Source organism: Felis catus, chromosome B1 (assembly GCF_018350175.1).
Source record: "Felis catus isolate Fca126 chromosome B1, F.catus_Fca126_mat1.0, whole genome shotgun sequence".
In the NCBI taxonomy this organism is placed as follows: Eukaryota; Metazoa; Chordata; class Mammalia; order Carnivora; family Felidae; genus Felis; species Felis catus.
The window spans coordinates 138,668,470-138,681,108 of NC_058371.1; positions in this window are offsets into that span (position 1 = coordinate 138,668,470).

The window sequence follows — 12,639 nt, forward strand, 5'->3', positions numbered from 1 at the left end:
TACAAGGGCACTTATCCGGTTCACGAGCGCTCCACCCTCATGACCTAATCGCTTCCAAAAGGCCCACCTTCAAATACCATTGTGTTGGGTATTAGGTTTCAACATATGAATTCTGGGAGGATGCAAACATCCAGCCTATAGCAGTGAGGTATAAACATGGAATACTTAATTATTTTAGTTTCCTCCTTCAAGTGCACACTTCATGCCCTACTGATATAGTCAGATCCCACAGCTTTCTGGCCATCCTAGCCCAATCTGACCCACTTTAAAACTTCAGTCTCATATCCAGTGCAGTACCATTTTCTTCCCCAGCACAGACATTTGAAGTCAGGAGGGGGTGGGCTGCCTTTTCACCTCTCCTTCTGGGTTCGATTTTATCTGTGTCGGGACTGGAAAAAATGAAAGGCTACAAAGAGCACATGTTCCCCCCCCCCTTTTTTTGTAGAAACGGAAGTGCAATTTTTGGGGGGACAAGGTTAACAGTGCTGCCCTATCTGTGACTTGACATGACAGGCATTCAAATGTTCATTCTCCCAGAAGGCTCTTGTTTACATTCTCTGAGATGTGGATCTTCATGACATAATGCGTCAATGAGATCTTGAATTGATTTCTTTCAACGTTCCTAAGTTCCCACCTGCATGGCAGACCCTGCAGCCTCTCCCTTCTGGGAACCTCTTGTCAACTAGCTGCCCTCTCCGATGGGGCACTATGGCTCAGTTCAATGATCTTCTATAGGAGCAAAGTTTGTTCCACTGCCCTCCTCTCCACCCTGCTTCCCCTCTCCAGTGCTCCTCAACCTAGCCCAGATAGCCACAGATGGCCATCCAGCAAGTTCTCCACTTAGGTAGACATTTCATTAGGGGATTATAAATCTATCTCTCCTGCTTAAAAGCACTACCAACCTCAAAGGGAGTCTTAACTATCACTTTCTTTACCTGGCTTCACAGAGAGGAGAACGAAGAGCTAGGGTACTGTAGTGAGAACTTGTTACTTTAGGTCCTTGAGCCCGTGTCTTCCCTCTTCTTCTCCTTCCCTCCCTATTCTTCATGCATAGAAAATGGGATTGGGCTTGGATGATGATGCCAGTTATTGGAGGTGGTTCACATGCCACTTACTAAGCCCTAGAGATGGTGGGAATCTGGTCTCAAATTGCTTACAATTCTCTTTATTCTTGACAAGGTGGATTATTCCTGGCTTTGGGTTCTGTTCAACAGAAAAGTTTGCTCAACATTTTGTAACAACTGTTAAATTCTTACAGGACACTGTGGGGGTCTGTGAGACACAGTTTACTAAATGTTAAATTCTAAGTTTCATGAAGACAGGGACTGTGGTTGTCTTGTTCATGTTGGTATCTTCCAGAACTTAACAGTAAATGTTTGTTGAATAAACACATAGATAAATAAAGGATCAAACTTAGCCATTCTTTAAATTTTAGTATGAATAAAAATTACTTAGGGAACTTGTTTTTAAATATAGATGTCCAGGCTTCAGTGGCAGAGATTCTCACTTAATAGATCTGAGGAGGTAGGATGTACTTTGAGAAATACTGACTAGTCCATGGGTAAGTTAATTTTGTATGGTTCCACACCTACTGGTTAATTATTGCTTAAATACACATTTGTAATGCTCCTTCCAGACAGTCTCTCTTGACTGCATATGAAAAATATATATACAGACAGGCAGGTACAAATGCATACATCACTCATAGGTAAGAGGGAGAGGAAATGAGGCACAGGACTGACATCTGAATCAATACTTTAAGACTCATGAATGTATAACTTCATGGAAAATGACATTGGGGAAGTCCTATAACCATTTCTGACTTTCACATACAGGTAAAAGTTCCTTTCCTTGTTGCGATTAAATCACATGTTTGAATGCTGCAAGTCAAGATTCCTTAATTCCCAGGGTCCTTGTCTGTGGTGAAACCCAGGAAGGAGCCATGGGTGGGGCTGTGGGGCTTCCACTTCGCAGGTGGTACCAGTTATAAGAATAAATTATGGATTTGACTCTCTAGAGTTTTCAGTACAATATATTGCACGGGCGCAGAATAAAAATTGTAACCCCAATACTTCCAAAAAGTGGTCATCATCACTGCAGATGAAGAAAAATCTGTTTAAACTATACACCAGGGGTATGTGAACCCCAAAGAGTCTGACTTAATTTGGAAAGATTTGAATAACAAGGATAATATTTTTCACAGAAATGAACTCAATAGCTACAACTTGTCATATTTCATAGATTTATTTAAAAGATGTTTTTATTGAAATATACATAGAGCAAAGCGCACTTCCTATATTTATTTTTATTCTCAGTTGTATAACTGAAATTCTTTTAAAAAGACAGAATAAATATTCTAAGATATATTTGTTATTTGAAACAAAGTTTCCATCATAACCATGTAATACATCCTTGTAGAGGTGAATTTCACCAGAGTACGTTATTATTTTGTAAGTCATGCTGTTTTCAGGTGTTCTTTAGATAGTTAGGGGACATATGATATTTTGCTATCAGATAAAACTCAGTCTCAGGGAACCATCAGGCAAAATATAAGTAAAGGAGGGCACGATTTCAAGGGTTTAAAGTTATGAACTTTCCAGAGCAAGAGTCAGAAAGAACCTATAGGCTTCAAGCTTATGAGTTATGAAACAGTTCTGATAGTCCCTTTGCATCAAAACTACTGCTTAGCATTGGAGCTATGACTATAAGAAATAAATTCAGGAGGATGGATATCAAAACTTTCTTAGATACAAGCAGAGATGCACAAATGTATGGCATGATGTAAATTATGTGATTAAAAAATATGTCTTCCTACATCAAAATAAAAAGCTTCTTCACAGCAAAGGAAAAGACTAACAAAACTAAAAGACAACCTATGGAAAATAGGGGGAAGATATTTGCAAATGACATATCCATTGAGGGTTAGTATCCAAAATCTAAAAGGAACTTATACAACTCAACACCAAAAAACCAAATCATCCAATTAAAAAGTGAGCAGAAGACAAGAATAGACATTTCTCCAAAGAGGACATACAGATGGCCAACAGACACATGAAAAGATGCTCAACATCACTCATCATCAGGGAAATGCAAATCAAAACCACAATGAGATATCACCTCACACCTGTTAGAATGGATAAAATAAAAAATTCAAGAAACAGCAAGTATTAGCGAGGATGTGGAGAAAAAGGAACCTTTGTGCACTGTTGGTGGAAACGCAAACTGGTGCAGATACATTGGAAAACAGTATGGAAGTTCCCCGAAAAATTAAAAATAGAACTATCCTGTGATCCAATAATCACACTCCTGGGTTTTTATCCAAAGAATACGAAAACACTAATTTGAAGGGATACGTGCAACCTTATGTTTATTGCAGCATTATTTACAACAGCCAAGACATGGAAGTAGCCCAAGTGTCTGTCAATAGATAAATGGATAAAGAAGACATGATATATACATATATATATATATATATATATATATATATGATAGAATAGATATATATTGGAATATGTATGATATATATATATATGATAGAATAGATATATGATGGAATATATATGATATATATATCATATATATATATATGGATAATACATGATAGAATGTTATTCAGCCATAAAAAAGAATGAAACCTTACCATTTACAACAATATGGATGAATCAAGACAGTATAATGCTAAGTGAAATAAGCCAGCCAGAGAAAGACAAATACCATATTATTTCACTCATATGTGGAATTTAAGAAAGAAACAGATAAGCAAAGGAAAAGAGAGAAAGAGAGAGAGAGAGAAGCCAAAAGCCAGACTCTTAGCTACAGAGAACAGATGGTTACCAGAGGGGAAGTGGGGGCATGGGTGAAATAGGTGATGGAGATTAAGAGCACACTTATCCTGATGAGCACTGAGTGATATATGGAAGTGTTGAATCACTATATTGAACATCTGGAACTAACATAACACTGTATGTTAACTACACTAGAATTAAAATTTAAATATTTTTAAATAGAAATATTTTACATAAAAATGTTTTTCTACCGAGAAATAAATGGACAAAATTAAAATCTTCTATTATGAAATGAAATAAGTCATTTGTGGCTGCATCTTCTACTTTGTCTCCTCTCCTCCCCAACCATTCCCTCTTCCCCCACCTTCCTTCCTTCCTTCCTTTTTTTTTTTTTTTTGTGCAATTTCAGATTATTAATTTCTATTTGGACAGCCTTAAGCCACTTATAGAGGAGACACTATAGTTTGGATAATAAAAATGAACTGCTACTTAATTACTAAGTCCCTAAGTCCTATAAAAGAGGTCTTTTTTTGTAGAGAGGCTATATTAATATCTTTGATCCCTTGGGGATATATCTTGGAGTGGGTGGGGAAAGAGAGAATTTGGGGAAAGGGATGAGGCCAGCCATTTCAATCACTTGTGAAATCTACTTAAGGTAGGTAAATTTATATGTTCAAAGGGTTCCTGAAATTCTAATTCCTTTCAACATAGAGCTGTGAACACTTCTAGAGTGGCTACAGAAAACCTAGTTTGATCTAGGCCCTAAGGATAGCCTTCAAACATCAACAGGACATTTGGATAATCTCTCTTATGTGCCAGATAAAGAGTTGGGGCAAAGAAAGGGTATCAGAGTCCCCAGAGGGCGGGACATGACTTCTGGGGGGTCACTTAACTGTGACTGTAAACCCCAGTGGCTTGCTAGCATTGTCCAAAGCTTAGAATTATTTATTGGCTGTAGGGAGTGGCGTTTGGCACAACTTTGTGGTATATTTTATATTTTGACCCAACTGCTTCCCAAATATTTTATGGTAAAGATTGGTGAGTTTTGCCTTTGTTTTTGTTGTTTTACTTTTTCAAAAAGAATGTGACATACATGTTGTCAATGTAAAAAAAAAAAATCAATCTCTCTGCCTGGACATAATTTCTAACACTGAAACTAGACATATTCCCCACTTCATTACCTTACATTGTGTTCAAATCCCTGCTGGGATCCCAGCTGGAACTGCAGAAAGGTGTTAGCTTACTGAGTAAGGATAAAACCAACCTCTTGTGAGCTATAAACCCATAGTGTACAAATGTAGGGGATTTTTATATAATGCCAAGTGATTTATGAATGTGAAAGGGAAATTTTAAAATGTATTCTATCTCTAGAGCTCTCTGTAACCGTTAGGATGAAAAAAATTCAGGAGTCCAATGAAATCTTTTAAAATGTTTATATTGCTTATTTTTTCTTTGACTCTTCAGTAGAAGTACTCCTGCAACAGAAAACATAAAGACACGTAATGATGGAAGGAATAATTATGACCTAAAATTACAATTGTGAATCACTATTAGGCATACATTTATGTGTCCCATATGAAGCTAATAGCTTTCTCTCAATGATACCCAAATACTTTTCTGCTGAATTAACATAAGGACATCTTGCATTTTACTGTCAAATTTATTTCTCAAGTGTACTTCCCCAATCCATTCCTTTATAAATTTTCATTAATTTACAGTTTTAGGTCTGTTCCTAATGATCCAGTGTAAATTGACGACTTTATAAGTATTCACAGCCTGGATTGTTCTTCCTCCTGATTCCTAAAATGAATCTGTGTCAATAAGAAATAGAGAGGAGCCAGAAATAGGCTGGATACTAAAATGAAGTGAGTAAATTAAGATTTTAAAAGTCTGCCCATGTGTGTCTTTTTTAAAACTGATGTAAGTCTCTAAAGTTGATTGCCAAAAATAGATTATTTTTTGTTTATTCATAACCTGACTCCAACAAAGAGACAAAGTTAAATTTTATGAATCAAATAATTAAATAAATATACTTTATCGAACTGTTTTCTAACTCCTTAAGTGGGCATGACCTAGTAAGATAAATTTTACCAAGTTTTCAAACGAGTCAAATGCTAACCTTTGATTCTTGGCCCCAAGTATAGCCTTATCTTTGTACTAGCTCTGTATACTATGACTTAGAGGTCAGCTGTGTATATCCCAAGCGAAAGCACAGGGCAGTTAAAGGATACTGGTAAACTTCTATAGCCTGTATTTTGATTTATAGATGTATCTTGTTATGGGCTGAATGTTTGTATTCCCTCCAAAATTCATGTTGATTTCCTAGCCCCCATGGTGATCATATTTGAAGGTGGGGACTTCGGAAGTGAGTATGTTTGGATTATATCCTGAGGGTGGGACCCTCATGATTTGATTAGTGACCTTCTAAGAAGAGAGGGTGAAATCTCATTATCTCTCCACCAGCATGTACTGAGGAAAGGCCATGTGCGGACACAAGTAAAAACGTGGCCTTCTGCAAGCTAGGAGGGCCCTCACCAGACACCAGATCTGTTGGTGCCTTGATCTTGGGACTTCCCAGCCTCCAGAACTGTTTAAGCCACCTAGTCTATGGTATTTTGTTATGGCAAGCTGGGCAGTCTAAGAAAGTCTGTTAGGAATGTATTATTCTGTTGTAACTAAAGAAAACTCCAGGAGAGTGACATAGTGTAAGTGTCTGACATTAAGCTTTTGATGGCCTTGCCTGGGCATCCATTTCAAAGATATCCATCTTTAAAAAAACATATTGTTAGCTGTAAAACACAGCTATTAGCAAAACAACAGATAAGGAACTGGGCCACCCCACCCATGAAATTTCCCTTTCAGAAAACCCTGGTGACCAAGATAACTGACCACTTGGGTTACCTTGCCTCTACTCTCCTGTGCCTTCATTTCTGCTCTTATTCTTCAAATTAGCCAATAATGGGTGACCTGGGGGAAACCCCAGACACTCCACCCTTGACCCTCATTAAGGCAGACTCCCACCTCACTGCAGACCCCACACCTCTCTGTGTGGCCCTTAGTCATGCTGTGTGCCCTCCAGGACTTGTGAGTAATAAATCCCGTTCCATAAAGTATCCTGATGGTTTTTGCTGAAGTGTGGGCATTATAGGAACCCAGCCCAGCCACAACACTGGCCCCAGTGAGGGAACAGCCTGTTGGGGCTCTCTAGGAAGCATACAGGCCCAGGTACGTGTATCAGACATTCTGAGCTGAGAGTGTTACCGTCAACAGCCTAGGACCCATAAGTGGCTTCAGCATTAGGGTTTATTTGTCCCACACACACACACACACACACACAAAAGCAGAGAGAGGTTGCCAGCCCCTTGCAGGTATGATGGTTCAGCAGTGCCATCAGCGAGCCACTCCACCGTCTTTAACATTTAGGCTCTCATTTCCATGCTCGTTGCTTCATAGTCACAAGATGGCTACAGCACCTCCAAGCCTCCTCTTTGTGTTCCAGGTGTGAGCCAAAGGGTAAAATATGCTTGCAGGCTATCTTGTCTTCCTAATGAGGCCTTGCCTTTTCGTTCCGGAAAGATTGCCCTCACCCGGGATTTCTGTCTCTCGTTGGCTAGAACTAGGTCACATGACCACTGTAATCTGAAAAAAAAAAAAAAAAAAAAAAGCTGTGTCCGTCTATAGATTCAGGGATCCTTTAGTAGAAAAAATATATTTTATTTCTGGTGCCCCTTGGACAATCTGCATCCATCTACGCCCTTCTACACATAAATACACTCTATATTGAATGCATTTATTCCCTCTCCAAAAAACCCAACCCCAAACACCCCTGCTATGGCATTCTTTTTGAAGTCCAGAATGCTCAGGGGGTATATAGATCAGTCAGATCTGTGTGTGACTCCACTGTCCTGGGGGGCTCATCACCCCACATGGGCTGCGTTGACCACTGAACTTTGGATGTGCCTTGGGGATGAGCACGTGAGATATCAGCAAGCTATACCTACCCATTCGTATCCTTGATGTCATCTACAACCCTTGCACTGTTGTTTGCCGTTTTGGTAATAAAACTGAAGTGAAAGCGACCTTGAACCGAGTCCAAGTTAGAATTCTTGCAGACTTAGATCAGACTTTGTGGTGTGGCCTAACTCATTGGCTTGGTTTTGCCGTATCTATGAGTTGTCAAGACAACTGCTGGATTCAGTGAAGAAAATAATCAGTTAAACCTGTTTGAACTGTGTGTGAATGCAGTCAGCCTGGCCAATCTCGTAATAGACGCAACTTCAGAGTTTTTGTTTTTTTGACACACAGACTCTAAACAAGCCATGACAGACAAGTAAATAAACAAATACGATCTTGAATCTACTCACAGCTTTCACTCGTACTTGCTTCGAACATGAGACTTTTTAAAGAAGTGTTACCAGCCTCTCTATTTCTCTTGCAAAGCCCCCACTTTTTCCCTTAGATTCAGAAGAAAATGCAAGAATTCCAAAGAAGTGGGCCGTATCCCACATGTATATTTCATTGTGAAAACAGTGTCGTCTGATTTATGTTCCCTCTGTGACATGTGAAAGAAAGGCCCTGCTTGTAGAGCACGCATTCATTGTCACCACTGTCTTCTCTGTGCACTTTACTGCCTTGACCTAGTTTCTGATCAATGGGAAGAGAAACAATAAGAAATGCTTCTGCATCAGAAGCTGATGAAATGAAACTTGTCTCGTCAGTGTCTCTCAGTCATTTCGAACCCATATCCCAATCCTGGGTTACTAGGCACAGTGTATGGTTGCCCCTATTCCATTCAGTAAATGCAGGAAAATTCTTTTAAAGAATCCGTTGAGTATAGGTGTGGCCCTACATTTGCTTATCTCTGGGCACTGTAAGAAGATGTGGCTTCTGGGCTCTTAGGAAGCGCTGCTGGAGCAGAAGCTGCATTTACTTTTACCACTAGGGGGCAGCACGGCACAGAAAGTGTGGAGCAGGTCGATGACGCTTGTCTGGTTAAAAGGATGCAAAGTTTTCTGGGGGCCTAGGGAGGGCAAGGAAGGAGTCCTCAAAAAGCAAACAGTCAAAAAAATAACCTCTACAATTAACCCTGTGAACAAATTAAACAGATGTGCAAAGATCGCCACATGTCTTTGGAATTCATGTGGCTAACTATAGAGAAAAGTAGATGACTGTATTTAGATACTTATCCCCCTTACCAGCAATAGAAGAAGATACCGACTACTTGGTTAAACTGAGAGCAAGGTACCAAAGACAGGAAGAAAGTTTAAAATCTACCCCTGGACACTTTGGACCCTTAGAGCATTTAGAACCATTGGAGCTAGGTTTTTAGGCCCGTTCTATCATTTACGAGCTTTGTCATGCCGGTCAGGTTGTTTAATTCAATAAGCTTCAGTTCGTTCATCTGGGAAATGGGTATAATAGCTTCCTCATAGAGGGGTTGTGCGTTTAAATGGATTAATGCATAAGAAGAGATTAACTCAGCTAGTTAGCCCTCTTCAATGTAGGCTCTGACTGTGATTAAGGTGATCCCCACAGCTCATTGTGGGGAATAAACTTGGCCCTTCCAAAGTCTGTTAAATTCCGGAATCAGGATCTGAAGGAAGATACTGGCAGGAATAAATGGGCACAGCAGGAGAAGGAAGGAGAGGTGACCGAGCAAGCTCTGTGGCCAACACTCCCTTCCTCCCCGAGCTCCGGGGCTGTGGCAAGCTGCCAAGCTCCTGGCAGGACGCTGCGGCCGCTGATTGGTTGGCGGTGTCCTCTGGGCCACTTGCGGAGAATGGGCAGGCTGGGAGCCCCGTGCAGAGGCAGCCTGAGGGCGCCAGAGCGGCTGAGCCTTACTCCTCATCCTTTTGCCTTTATAATGTTCTGTTGAAACAAAAAAACCATTTAGTTCCTCTGCCTATTTTTTAATTGGATTTTGTGTGGTTTTTGTGATTGGATTGTATGAGTTCTTTATAAATGTTGGATATTAACCCCCTATTGGATACCTTATCGGATTTATTCTCGAAAATGTTCTCTCCCACTCTGTAGGTTGCCTTTTTATTTTGTTAATTGTTTCTTTTGCACTGCAGAAAACTTTAAGTCTGATGTAGAGGTGAAGTAAGCCAGACAGAGAAAGACAAATACTGTATGATATCCCTTATATATTGAACTTAAAAAAAAAAAACACTCAAAAAACAGCAGAGAGTCGAAAGGTCATTTCTAAAGGCTGGGGGAATAGGAGAGATGTGGTTTAAGGGTTCATACTTGCAACCAGCAGAGAGATACATCCTGGGGACCTAAAACACAGGACAGTAACCGTGGACAAAACCATACTGTGAACATTAAGCTGGCTAAGAGAGTAGATCTTAATCGTTCCCACCACCGGAAGAAATGATAATTGTGTGATGATGGGGTGTTAGCTATTTCTACAATGGCAATCCGATTGCAATATGAATGTATCAGATCAGTATGTTGTGCGCCTTCCGTTTACACAACGTTCCGTCAATTTTATGACAACATTTTAAAAAGGTAGAAATATGTTCTGCTGAGTGTGAAGCTTCAGTGGCAGACAGGAAAAGGCGAGAGCGGGCAGTTGAGCAGGGCTGCCCTGCCTCCTATTTTTCTTTTCACTTCCCTTGGGACTCTTCTCCCCAGCTCCTTTCTCTCCTGCTACTTTCAGTCTTGCTTCTGAGCTTGTCAAACTCCCCATCTTGCTGACGAGCCTTTCTGTACGCCATATATTGGGAATACAGTGACGAAGGGAGGTCAGAGCCCTGTGCTAATGAAACATACTTTCTAGTGGTTACGTTGCAGGTAAAGGCAGAGGTTGAGTGCATAAGATGGGGCCATCAGGGAAGGCTTCTCTGAGAAGGTGACCTTAATGCTGAGACCCAAATGGTGAACGTAAGCCATCCTCTTGCAGGTCACAGTGTTCCAGGCAAGTGCAAAGACCTCGAAGTGGGCTTGTTACATTTGAGGGGCAGAAACAAGGCCCAAGGGGGTGAGTGGGGGGGAGCATGGCAAGAGATGATGTCAGAGACTGGCTAACCCTCTGGCTAATCCTTTAGGCCAGGATAATGAGTTCGAATTTGCTTCTAAAGCAAAAAAGGGGTTGGGGAGCCTGGGTGGCTCAGTTAGTTAAGCACCTGACTTTTGATTTCAGCTCAGGTCACGGTCTCACGGTTTGTGAGTTGGAGCCCCACATAGGACTCTGCACTGACAGCATGGACCCTGCTTGGGATTCTCTCTCTCTCTCTCTCTCTCTCTCTGTCCCTCCCCTGTTCTCTCTCTCTTAAGGTAAATAAGTAAGCTTAAAATTTTTTATATATAAAAAAGAGGAGTGCTTTTTTATGCCTTAAAATGTTCCCTCTTTCAATGTCATAGATAGTATCTTATGTTTTCCATCTGTTTTGCAGTTTGGGTTTCTACTCTGAGGGCCCTACTAGATACGTGACTCCTTTCTGTCCGTGCTGTGTGGAACCCTTGCAAGAGGCAGGACCCCGGGTGGGTAGAGTTCGTGCTCTGCAGCTGGAGCATCTGGGTCAGGAACACTCTGATGTCAGCGGGGCTGGGCTGAAGCGCTGGCAGACAAGTTTCCCTGCTTGTGGTGGCTCCTGGGATCCCACTCAGAGCACAGGGAAACATAAGAAAGCAAGGACCTTCTGTGAAAATAAAGCAAAGCCACATCCTTTCTCTGTTACCAGTAAGATTTATTTCAAAAACAATTAAATTAAATATTTTTTATTAGTTGAGCCGTACTAATAGCTACAGCAGGGGCTCCGAGAGGAAGATAGAGGGAGACATCTGAATTTCCTGACATCTGGAGCCACAGCAAATGACTTGCTCAAATCTCAAGGGGTGACATTTTTTTTTTACAAAGTGCAGTAGGTCACTTTTCCCTCATTAATAATGTATTATGTGACCCGGAAGGAGGAAGCTTTCTGGAGTCTCTGTCAATAAACTCAGCCCATAGTCACTTTGGCCCCCCTCCCTGCCCCCCACCCTCAGCATGGTGCTGGTAGCTTAAGTCCAGCGTCAAGGCAGGGGGCATGTAAGACCATACCACCCTGAACGTGCCTGGTTTCAAATGATCTCAGAGTCAAGGCAGGGCTGTAAGTTATGCAAAGTTATTGGTGACTAGGGCATAATATCCTCCCGTTCTAGCAGAAATAGGATTCTTATAGCCAAGTATCTTATCTTGCAAAAGACTAGATTTATTCTTCCTTTTATTCGTTTAACTCATATTCATTGAGCACTTACCATATGACAGGTGTGGAATGAACAACGGTAGACAAACATATTTTCTTGGTGAAACTTCCAGTCTGTATAAGGATTTTAGTCTTCAGGGGCTTGGCAGCTCATACAAATGCATGTGGGTGGTTGAGTGCTATTGTAAGCACAGTGGTAATGACACTGGGCCCCGGTGTTGGGTATCAGTAGAGTGGTGGGGTCTGTGGCAAGCTGCAGAGTACTTACCCCGTCTGAAGGAGTAGATGTTACCCGCTCTAGCGTATGGTACCCATGTAATGAAGGCTCACGGTTGCTGAAACTTTACCCTGCAAAACAAGAAGGAAAATCCATATTGCTACATAAAATATGCTCTTTTATTTCATTTGGTTAATGTTGATTTATTTTTGAGAGAGAGAAAGAGAGAGCTAGAGAGTGAGTGGGAGCACAAGGGGAGGGGCAGAGAGAGAAGGAGAGAGAGAATCCCAAGTAGGCTCCTCACTGTCAGCACAGAGGGATGTGGGGCTCCATCCCATGACATGAGCTGAGATCAAGAGTCGGATGCTCAACCAACTGAGCCACCCAGGTGCCTCTAAAATATGGTATTTTAAAAATGTAGGTAGTTAATTTAAATTTTTGTGAG